Source organism: Astatotilapia calliptera, chromosome 12 (genome assembly GCF_964374335.1).
Source record: "Astatotilapia calliptera chromosome 12, fAstCal68.1, whole genome shotgun sequence".
Lineage (NCBI taxonomy): Eukaryota > Metazoa > Chordata > Actinopteri > Cichliformes > Cichlidae > Astatotilapia > Astatotilapia calliptera.
Window position 1 is genome coordinate 33,135,808 of NC_137433.1, and position 12,679 is coordinate 33,148,486.

The window sequence follows — 12,679 nt, forward strand, 5'->3', positions numbered from 1 at the left end:
AATGGAAGAAAGATTTGTCACAATCATGGGTCATTTGACCCAGCGTTTTGAGTTTAATACATTTTGATGTTTATGGTTTATATTTAAGTTCATTAGCTCAGCGGTTCCCAACCTCCGGGCCACGGACTGGTACTAGTCCATGAGTCGTTTGGTACCAGGCCGTGAGAGTGGAGGCTAAGGAGTGAAATTTATGGTTTTCAGGGTTTTTATCGTGAACTCGGTTTCCCTGGGTCTTTTCCCATGTTGTAGTTGTGTGTCTTATTTTGAAAGAAATATTTATGCTTCACCATAGCGACCAGAGAACATTAAGGGGCAGAGAGGAGGATGTTACGCTCAATGTTGTTGCTGCATTTCAGGAGGACGCTGCTAATAAAGTTACACAACAACACACTGAATTTGAGTTAATTATTATATTTACAAAATACCACCGTTTTTGTCTTGGTCGTATCATTTGATTTTGTTGTTTTTGTCCCCGACACCTTAAAGGCTGGTCCGTAAAAATATTGTCTGACATTAAACTAGTCCATGGCACAAAAATGTCCATGGCATTAGCTTATCTAAGTTCATTTCTATTTTGCCTGTGTTGCCCTGTTATAGTTCATTGTTTCTTAGATTCCCCTTGTGTCTTCATCCCTGTGTTCAGATCACTTTGCTGACAACGACCCCAGAAAAATGTGGCAGGGGATCAATCACATTACCAACTACAGAAGCAATAACCAGGCAACATCTAGGACTGATGCCTCACTGGCTGAGGATCTAAACCGTTTCTTCGCCCGCTTTGAGACGACCAAGCCCTCAGCTGCCACACCACTTCCACCCGCCCCCAGCACTGGCACACTAACACTTAGGGAGCACCAAGTGAGGTGTGTTCTAAGGTCAGTGAATCCCAGGAAGGCGGCAGGTCCTGATGGAATACATGGAAAGGTTCTCAGAGCATGTGCTGACGAACTGACCGGAGTCTTCACTAAAACCTTCAACCTTTCCTTGTCATCAAACACCGTCCCGCCCTGCCTCAAAACCTCCACCATCATCCCCATCGCCAAGAAGACAGCTGTGGCCAGCCCAAATGACTACAGGCCTGTTGCACTTACGCCTGTAGTGATGAAGTGCTTTGAGAGACTGGTCTGTCAGCACATCAGGGCCGGTCTGCCTCCCACTCTGGACCCCCACCAATTTGCCTACAGGACAAATCGTTCCACCGAGGACGCTATCACCATAGCGCTCCACACTGCGCTGAGTCACCTGGAGCACCGAGGAAGCTATGTGAGAATGCTCTTTCTGGACTTCAGCTCAGCATTCAATCATATCATCCCGGAGATCCTGGTCCAGAAACTGTCTCAACTGGGACTCTCCACCCCCATCTGCCTCTGGATCAAGGACTTCCTGACAAATAGACCACAGTCTGTCAGACTCGGCCCCCACCGGTCCAGCACCATCACACTCAGCACCGGGTCTCCACAAGGATGTGTTTTGAGTCCCCTCCTGTTTACGCTCTACACATCCGACTGCTCCCCTACCCATCTCTCAAACACCATCATAAAGTTTGCGGATGACACCACAGTGGTTGGACTCATCTCAAGGGGGGATGAGTCGGACTACAGAGATGAGGTCAACAGACTGACTGAGTGGTGTTCAGTTAACAACCTCCAACTGAACACCACGAAAACTAAAGAACTTATCTTGGACTTCAGGAAGGGCAGAGCAGACCCGGCCCCACTTTACATTCACGGGAGCTGTGTGGAGAGGGTACACTCCATGAGGTTTCTGGGCGTGCAGATATCTGATGACCTCTCCTGGACTGCAAATACTACAGCGGTGGTTAAAAAGGCCCAGCAGCGTCTCCACTTTCTGAGAGTGCTCAGGAGGAACAACCTGGAGGAGAGGCTGCTGGTGACATTTTACAGAGCCACCATAGAGAGCATCCTAACGTACGGCATAACAACATGGTATGCAGGGTGCTCAGCTGCAGACAGGAAAGTACTGCAGAGGGTCATCAACACAGCCCAGAAGATCACTGGCTGCTCTCTGCCCAGCCTGGAGGTCACTGCAAACTCTCGGTACCTCAGCAGAGCTGGCAATATCATCAAGGACCACTCTCACCCCAGCAACCAACTGTTTGAACTATTACCGTCAGGCCGACGGTACAGGTCACATAAAACCAGGACAAACAGATTCAGGGATAGCTTCTTTCCCAGAGCTATCACCGTAGTAAATAAGCACAAAAACAATTGAACCTATTCCATACCGTCACTGTCATCATATTAATGCTGCTATCCTGTATATATTGTACATACTATTGTTTGAGTACTTACGATTGGGTTTTTTTGTACTTTTTATATTTTACATTTATATTTATTATTGAAACTTGCACCAAGGGAGTGGCACTCCAATTTCGTTGTACTCTGTACAATGACAATAAAGGCTATTCTATTCTATTCTATTCTATTCTATTCTGTGTTTAAGTCTCCCTCGCCCTTCATGTGTTTCATGTCTGCATGTCTTATCTTGTCAAGCTCGTGTTGTCATGTCCAGGTCTCCTAATGTTTCCTGTTTTATTTTGCAGAGGTCTGGTGTCCCATGTTCATTGTGTTTGGTTTCACTTCCCCTGTGGCATCATTATGTTCATTCTAATCAGCTGTTTCCTCGTGTGTTTCCACTCCCTCTGATCACCTTCTGTGTGCATTTAGTCTGCGTGTTTTCATTCATTGCTTCTCAGGCTGCCTGTCGAGTTCTCGTCATGTTTCCAGGTTTGTAATCATCGTCAAGGTTTTGTTCTTTGTCTGTTGTGTTTAGCATTTAGTTTTTTCAGTTTAGTTCTAGTCAGTTTCGCCTCAGTGTGCATCTGCCTTTTGTTTTGTACCTTTTCCCAGCCACAAATAAACGGCTTGCTTTTTGTTAAATTATAGTTTAGTTCCAAGTGTCTGAATTTGGTTCCTCTTCCTTCCTCTGTGACACAAGTGACAAGTGAAACTGTGACAGGATCTTGGATGAGTCTTAGTAGGAGTAAGTCTCTTCTCTCCAACAAGAACATAGTGGGGATAGCTTAGGTTTGCAAAGTTGCATTGGAACAAACCACAGGACTTGTGGAACAATGTCCAGACAAGAGCAAAGTGGAGACCAAAGGTGCTTCAGTGGAGCAGTCAAAGTCCAAACCTCAACCCAATAAACTGCTGTCCCAGGATCTGTGCACGAATAAATGCCTGTAAACCTCAATGAAATGAAGCAACAGTGTAAAGAATAGTAAACCACAATTGTTCCACAATGATCTGATAAAGCGATGTAGAAAATGATTGCTTCAAGTTACTGCTGCTAAAAGTGGTTCTAACAAGCAACTAAATCGTGGGGCGGGTTATTCATCGCACTGCTTGGAGTCCCTGAAATCCTTCTTTTTCACATTACTCTTCATAAGAAGATTGGTGGATGGAGTTAGATACTTATGCATGTAAACAGAAATTCTACATTTGATGTGAGAAACAGAGTAAAAAAACTAATTTTCAAAAAATAAAATCACACTGCTGAGAACTGCTGCTGAGATAGCAGCGCTGATAAAGAAGCTCCCCGGGTATGAAGTGAAAATCCTAAATGGCCGTCACATCCGGGAAATCGAGTGAACATGAATATAGGAGCAACACATGGAAAGATGTGTTGTTGTTAGCCTCCATAGACAGCATGACTCCAGCCCAGTTCAGTACAGTTTTGTTTGTGTGTGTGCTAATGTGAGAATAAGGGGGAATGAGAGACTTCAGAATATATTCTCTCAGATGATGAGTTTCCCCACCCCACTGTAAACACATCATTGCCAAATCGTTTTGATGCTTTGAATCAGGATTAACTTCAAAGATCACTGGAACTTTATTCATCTCGCCCAAAATAATAAATGTCTTTTGAAGGAACTAGACTCCCTTTCTCCATCTTTTCTCTTTTTTTTTTCCTGATTTCTGATTCATGCCATCCCATCTGGCAGCTGCTAAAAATCAGAACATCTTCATGGTCCCTCCTGTTTTCCTGCCTTGAACTGCTAATACCCTTCACAAGTGGTATCTTTATATCTCTCTGTGTATGTGATCCCTTTCATTTCACGGCAGGGCTTCTATCACTCATTCATCAGCCCCTCCCCACAGGCCACGCAGAGTAGACTCATCCAGACCTGTCACTTCGTCTACTTTTAATGGACGCTGAGTTTTCTCTTTACGCAACTGTGTCGCAAAATAAACAATTCTAGACCCAGACGACAACACATCTTGGACTTGCAGTCAAACAATGGGGAACGCATCCGTGACCCAGTTTACTTTAAGGCGACCTCCGTGTGACTCCAGTGAGAGAGGATCTGTGAGAGAGAGTTTTGAAGGCAGTTTTCCTAATCAGGAACACAGATGCTGTCTTATCCCCCAAAGACTGCCCCCACTAACAAAACACATTTGAAGTAAGACATTGCCCATTTTAAGATGATTAGAGCCACCTATGCACAGGAGAGGGCTCAGCAGAGGCCAGTCACACCAAATCAAAAGGCTTCAAACAGCCTGCCATGGATCCGCAGGATATTAGGAGATAATGCATCAAGGGGGATGAAGTGTCAAATGGCTGGTTTGTTCCTGTGGACACTGCATTCATCATAGTTATTGCGAGGTTGGCTCAGTCGGCCGTCTGGCCGGCAAATAGAGAGACGTGTCTGTATCAGAACTGACACATTACAATGGGGTAACTTATCTATCGAAATATATTTTGGGAAAGCTGTTTTACAAGTTATTGCAGCTAGTAGGGAGTCAGAAATAATATCGAGCAATGCTTGAACATGGAAAAAATGTTACTGCTCAAAGAAATTTGTTCTTTGAATTGGTTCAACCATGCCTGCTGCCAATCCATTGTCTCTATTACTACAGCAAACAAGAAGGCGGCCATATACAGTGTAAATCACCAAGGAAGAAAAACAGGCAATCTCATCTTCTGCACTTTCCGGCTCTAAAGTATTGCATTTACAATGCTTTTGATTCAGCTCTCAGTGGTGCTGTTAAGACAAATGCAATACTAACAGCATTGGTGTGTGTGTGTGTGTGTGTGTGTGTGTGTGTGTGTGTGTGTGTGTGTGTGTGTGTGTGTGTGTGTGTGTGTGTGTGTGTGTGTGTGTGTGTGTGTGTGTGTGTGTGTCTTGGCTCTTGCCAGAAATACACAGACTAAGAACCGCTTCACAGATCTTCAGACACATATTTACTGTCTGGAACATGCGTTTTCTGTGTGCGTTCCTATGCGCACATACAGTATTTATATGCTGAGATCTCAATCCTCGGTGCCCACTGATGTAGCAGAGAGGCAACAACAGTGTCCCGGTTTGACTCGATAGAGATTTGCAGCAAATGAGCTCATCCATCAGCAGAAGCGCGTGGGGACAGGGGGATGATGAGGAGAAGGAGGGTGAGGAGGAAGATGAAGAGAGACGGTGGTGCTGGGCAGGGGCCGAACAGAGACAGGACCGCTCGTAGTGAAGGCTCAAAGTGAAATATGATGGACTTGCCATTTCCACACCCTCTAGCACCTTCTCTTGTCCTGTTTGAAGTCTTGAGCTCAGCATGGTTCTTGTCCAGTTCATCTCAATATTTCACATACATTTAAGCAGGAATGCATTGTAAAGGACTGGCATTTCTTTCTTTATTAATCACAAAAAAATCAATATTCACTCTCTGGGTACTATAGTCTTCTTTAATCAGCATTTCATGTTTATTTGCACTGACTTAAATACTGAAACCTAAAATATCTGAGAGGTTGTTTTAAAAGTTTCTTTCATTCTTTACTTCTGAAACATTTTAAAAACATTTTTAAAAGATGTCGGTTTGCTTTGCTCTGCAACATAAGTGGTTAAACAGAAGGTTTGTGCAAGGGATGCACTCCATATAGCAACAAATAATTTGAAGCAGCAATCTTAGCTGTAAAAGTGACTCCTTGAAGGAGCAAATGAAGTAGACTGATGACTGATTTGTTCTTTGGCTTGCTTTTTGGTGAAAGCTTGAATCATGCGTCCATTAAAACATTGTGCCATCTCTCATTGTGAGGGGAGGAAAACCATCCCATGGGTAAATAATGCAATTTTAAAGTTGAATTAGCATTGTGTTATACATTAAACTGACTGAAGGCTTCCATTTAACCTAACAATATTTTAGAAACTCTCACAGACATGCAGAACTTTTTATTGAAATTAAGGGGCGCTTTGTGTTTGTGGTTATTTAAAGTTAATTTCTAGACATCTATCCCCAGTTCCCTAGTAATTATTTCTATTGTGTGTCATTCTTGCCACAAAAGAGCTTCGAAAATCAGATTTAACTCTTCAAATTCTTGGTTATTTTTGAAACAACGTGTCCCCGACAATAGAAGGGTTCACAATTAACAATTGGTGCCCAGCTCTTGATAGCTAACCCTATAATTAAGTAAACATTTGCTCATTGAGTTGTTGGAAAAAAGTGGACTCCAGCTGACATTAATGTTTCCAGGAAGAATTCTGCTAAAAGGGTGCTGAACATAACCTTGATGCCCATATAATGATACTGCACTAAAAGACTGCCACACAAGTGAGGCTAAATGTCCAATGTCCAGCATTGTCCATGCACTGCAGTGCGGCCCAGCTATTATTTATATATTTGTGTGTGTGTGTGTGTGTGTGTGTGTGTGTGTGTGTGTGTGTGTGTGTGTGTGTGTGTGTGTGTGTGTGTGTGTGTGGTTACCATATAATTTTTTTCTTTGTTTTCTACAATGTAGATACATATTGAAGACATCAGTTATATGAACCAAGATATATGGAATTATGTAGCAAAGAAAAAAATGATAAATAACTCTAAATATGGCTTAGATTTTAGGGGTTTTTAGCCACCCTTTGCTTTATTGACAGAGCTGCAAACCCTTGCCCTTCCGTCATAGTCACCTGAAATGGTTTTCACAGGTGTGTCTTGTCAGGGTTCATTTGTGGAATTTCTTGCCTTCTTAATGGGGTTGGGACCATCAGTTGTGTTGTGCAGAAGTCAGGTTGGTACACAAGTGACAGTCCTATTTGACAACTGTTAAAATTCATAATATGGCAAGAACTAATCAGGTAAGTAAAGAGAAATGACAGTTTATCATTATTTTAAGAACTGAAGGTCAGTCAGTCCGGAAAATTGCTAAAACTTTAAACATGTCCCCAAGTGCAGTCCCAAAAACCATCAAGTGGTACGACAAAACTGCCTCACATGCGGACCGCCCCAGGAAAGGAAGACCAAGAGTCACCTCTGCTGCTGAAGATAAATTCATCCCAGTCACTAGGTGCAAAAATCACAAGTTAACATCACCTCAGATTAGAGCCACACAGACTTCTAGTAGCAGACACATCTTTACATCAACTGGTCAGAGGAGACCGCGCGAATCAGGCCTTTACAGTCAAATAGCTGCTAAGAACGGCACCACGGTGGCACGGACATGCAGTTTGTGGGGATAGGTGAATTGGTAACAATAAATTGCCCATAGGTGTGAATGTGAGTGTGAATGGTTGTCTGTGTCTATGTGTTAGCTCTGTGACAGACTGGTGACCTGTCTAGAGTGTACCATGCCTCTCACTCTAAGACAGTGGAAGAGGATGGATGGATAGCTGCTAAGAAACCACTACTAAGGAAAAGCAACAAGCAGAAGAGATCTGTTTGGGTAAGCAACACAAGGAATGGGCATTAGACCAGTGGAAATCTGTACTTTGGTCTATTTGATGTCTTTGGTTCCACTCACTGTGTCTTTGTATGATGCAGAAAAGGTGAATGGATGATCTCTACATGTATGGTTATCATCAATGAAGCATGGAGGAGGTGATGTGATGGTGGGGGTCCTTTGCTGGTGACACTGTTGTGGATTTATTTAAAAACTCAAAACATACTGAACCAGCATTGCTCCACAGTCACATGATCTGAACCAAATTTTATTACATACAAGTTATAAGTTAAATATAGACATATTACAAGCATATTCCAAGATACAGTAGTGGTCAGAAATTTACATACACTCATGGGAATGCATGTCATGGTAGTTTTGGGTGATTATTAATTTCTTTGAGCTGTTCTTTTTCCAGGGTGGTATGATTAATCAACATACATCTTTAACAACAAATTTTGAATTTATTTTAGATTTTATGTGATCTGCAATGGGTCAAAAGTATACATATATACACTCGTTTAAATATTTGAGTAATAATGCCAATTCAATAATGCCAAGAACCATTAACTTCTTATTTGTGATCATGACTGACTACTTTTGGATTTTAAAAAAGGATTTTTGACAGCACTCAGTGGACTGACTAATACTCAGAACGATGAGAAAGATCTAAGGATGAGAATTATAGATTTGATTTCCAAGTGCTTGTGACTCCAGGATCATCAGTTCAAAGAATTATACATACATGTATGTTATTTGGATGTATCACCTCTTTGTCTGGACGTTGACTGAATCCGTCACCCTCAGATGAAGGGAAACTGGTTATTGTGTTCAGGAGCTAAATATTGGGTCCGTGCCAGGAAACCAAGTAATTTAAATTCACTTTACCAATTCTGCTGAGAAGAGTGGTCAAATATCAGGGTCAAGGTGTAACTTGCCAAAGGATCTTTAACCACATATTAATAGGGGCATATGTACATATATGCCCATGACGTATGATGTATTCACAAGAGACTACAGATGACCCACCAAGGACCGGCGGTCATTCCATTAACAGAAACCCTCCAGATTCCACAAGAGGAAGTAAGGTATGACTGCTGAATGAATATGCCACATTTATACTCCTCTCACAGCCTGTTATTTAATTTATACTGTAGAAAACATTGGTTTATCTTGCAGAATCATTATAGTTTTATTCACTGAAGTTAATTATGTAAAGACAAATTGCCATTGTCATTTTAATAGGCAATGTCATCTCAATTTTTGCTCCTAGCTTGCTGCCCAGTTTGCCTCCACAGAGGTCACATGAGGATGCTGCAGAGTTTTTCATGACTGAGGAAGTGCTCTCGACTCAGAAGGCAAACTGATAATAGTTACTTCTTTTGTTTTTGTGTCTTTTTTATACAGCCTCTTTTTCAGAGTTTGTCATTTGGTTGTACTCAGCCTGGAACAAAGTCGATATCGCTACCCTGAGGAGGCATCTGGGCCAAGTCAGGTGAGATTAGCATCTTTAAGTATTTAGCAAAGACAGAAAAAAATCCAGTTTGTTTATTTCTCAAAGACAGCAGATAACAATTGCTAGCTCCTATTTTCAGCAAAGGAATTGAGGAATGCAGTATCACCTATGGAAAAACGGTCACATCTACCAGCATCATATCTCAAAAAAACCTTAAAACTACAACAGTTTGCTCACTGCAGGTATCTTGAGCTTTCAGCACTTCTGTGTCCTGCAGGCAGTGGAATCCTGGCACTGAAAAAGCTATGGCATTTGGTCATCTGTATGTGTGGTTAGTGAGTGTGCAACCCCCTAACCCCACCACAGGGTGTAGAGACAACATCCTCTCGGGGCAGCTAAGGGTACTTCCAACCGGCTGACATTTCTGACAGCCTCTGATAGAGCTCAGAGTGCTGAATTATTCATACAGGTGTTATGGGGAAAGGTTGCCATTTTCACAGGAGAAACTAACCCCCCTGATGAATTGTGGCTGTTTATCCCTGTAAGTGAATACAGTAGTAATGATTTGGGACTGTGATGGCTTTTAGGCCAAATGGCAGCTCATTCTCTGTCAGTTCACAGGCTGAAAACTCATACATCTCACTGCTTTTCAAGCCTGCATGAAGTTCCTAAACTCAATCAGCCTGGATTTGATTTTCTGCTCGGACAGCTGCATGGAAACCTTCGACACCTTGCTGCCTGTCTTTCAAGTATTTTGCATATCATAATGGGAAAATATAACCATCTATATACATCATCACCTTTCACTAGATCGCACACACACTAAAAGATTTAGTTCACTCATCTCACAAAACATTTTCTTACTTGCATCCAGTGGTGTCTAACCATGCTGATGTTTCTGACAATAACATTTCTGCTCGCAGTCCAATGCAAAAGAATGGATTATATATCCTTTAAGGTTGTATCCTCTATCAGAGGCCTGGGAGCTTAAAGGAGCTGTGCAGTATCCTAGCTGTTCCTAGGACTGCACTCTTCTGGACAGAGATCCCAGATGTTGTTCCCCTTATTACAATAAGATGCATCGCACTGAGGGTGTCGCATGCTCAACCCCTGCGAAAAAGTCAGTGCAATCATGAACCACCAATTTTTCATAATCATAAGGAGGTTGCCATCCTATTTTTGATCTAGTGACCAAGCTATTCAAGCTGTATACTGTGAGTTGTGCAACTATAAAATGTAAAAATATTAGTGCTGTCAGCCTTAATCTCATTAAAATGACGTTAATGCCATAACTGCATTAACACTGCAAATCTCCGTTAGCAAGTTAGCGCAGATCGCCCTGTGCGTGGGGCTGCAAGGCGTCAACGCGTTAGCGCATTTAGCTCGTTAACGCGTTAGCGCTGTCCAGTCCCATACACGGAGCGATCCGCGCTAACTCGCTAACGAAGATTTGCCGCGTTAAAGCGGTCATGGCGTTAACGTCATTTTAACAAGATTAACGCTGACAGTACTAAAAGAATATATAGCTAAAATGTAGTTATTGTAGGTTTCCTTCATGCTAAAGCTATACTAACCACCTTATGGGTCCAGCTCTACATTTAACCACATAAAAGATGGATTTGGCTGGAAGATGAACAATGAAACCTATACTGAAGTGCCTTAAACCTTCATTCTTTCTAAAGGCCAGAGGGGTGCCATTTCTCTGGTTGCATTAAATAAGTGAAACTGTATTGAAATCTATTGAAAAAATTACTCTACCATTCACTTGAGATATAAACTCAATAAACATTTTTCTTATGAGTTTATGGCACCGCTTGCTAGTTTTAAATCCACGGAATCCATTAGTGTCAAAAAGGATGATAAAGCATTTCACGCCTTAGGGCAGGCCTTCGTCGGGATTGACAAGTCACTACTTTATAAGCATGCAGTGTGCTTGCTTTGTCAGTCAGACATAAAAAAAAATGCACAAGACAGAAAAAAGGAAGCAAATGTGAGGAAAAGGCAATAATAATATTACATAATGTCAGTGTATTTTAAGTAGCAGTAATCCTCATTTGTAGGACGTGAATTTGTCACATTATTTATATAATCTCAAAAGAACAGGCACAGCTGTAATAATATCGCTTGTTCGTATTTCAAAAGACAAGGTGTAAATTATGACATAAATGTGACAATTGATTGGCTCCTTGACCACAGATTTACTTTGTGTGCACTTAAAATGGTTTTCCTTTAACTTTTGTTGCATGTTAAGACCGATTTACTGACATTTCACAAACCCATCCATGCCCTGAATGTGCAGTTACTCACTTCTGTCAGATTCACAGTAATGTGCCATGAAATTATCTGTTGCGAAGCCTCAGTGAATGTCCAGTTTTGTTTCATCTTTCCCTCCTGTTTTGTCTCAATAGTCACTACAAAGCCTAATGAGATTGTTTTGGCTCTTACCCTTGGCAGTGCTACTCTGTCATTTATGACTGCACCAGCTTGTGTTGTCGCGGTCTGCCATTTTTCTCTGGTGATGTTGACGCGAAACATCCCACGCTGTCTTGTCAACACAACTGCGAGTTCTGTTTCTCATCACGCTGTCGTTGATGGAGAACACTGCCAAAGTTGCACTCTTCTGCTGCATTTATTATTGGGATTTAAGATTTAGGAAATGTGTTTGCGCTTGTTTATGTCATACAGTTAAAGTGGAATTACTATCACACCCTGCAAAAATTAACCATGTTGACGCCTTTAATTTTATTAAGGATTCACTTAGGGAATTCTTTGTGGTTTGAGAGTAGAAGTGATGTGTAAATTCAAAATACAGCCATAACATCTTAGTTGGTTTAATCACTATAAAGATTCCTCACCTACTGGAAAATCTCTTTTTTGTTGCCTGGCAACAAGCTGCAACCCATGCAACTCATGATCTGATTGGCTAAAAACTGTCACCCTCCACCATTACCAAAACCACTACCACCACCACTACCCTACCATTAAACACAAATGTCTATGTTTTTACATTGCAGTCAGTTTTTATCCACCTATCAAGTACTTCTTGCAAAAATTCTCATCTTTAGTAAGCTTTTCAAGCCAGCTTCCGATTAGTGGTCATGATTCACTTTCACAAAGAAGACTGGCTTGTTATTGACTGGTAGGATAGACAGACGGTGCTGATGAGAAAAGGCATAATGGGGTTTCACTTCAGAGCCTCTTAGCTTTCAAACGCAAGTTCCATTGTGTGTTTGCGTATTGATGATACATTGCTTGGCTTCAATGCCTTTTATTTTCTTGTCACTCCAAATGCTGCAGGCCATCATTGACTCTGCAGCTTTATTCTGTCCCACAGCCACCCCCCTCGCTAACCACCCATTCCTTTCAGCACATTGTTGTTCAGCTTTTGTGGTAGATTCAAGCACATCCAGCATCGTTGCATTTGTGTATGTTTTGCATCAAACAGAGGCATAAAGGCATCCAATTGCCTCAAAGTTATAAAGTATTAACCAATAGTAATATAAATAATAATAAACATTAGTTCAACAAAAGTAAGAGTCACTTAAGCACAAAGAGCTAACAAAATTA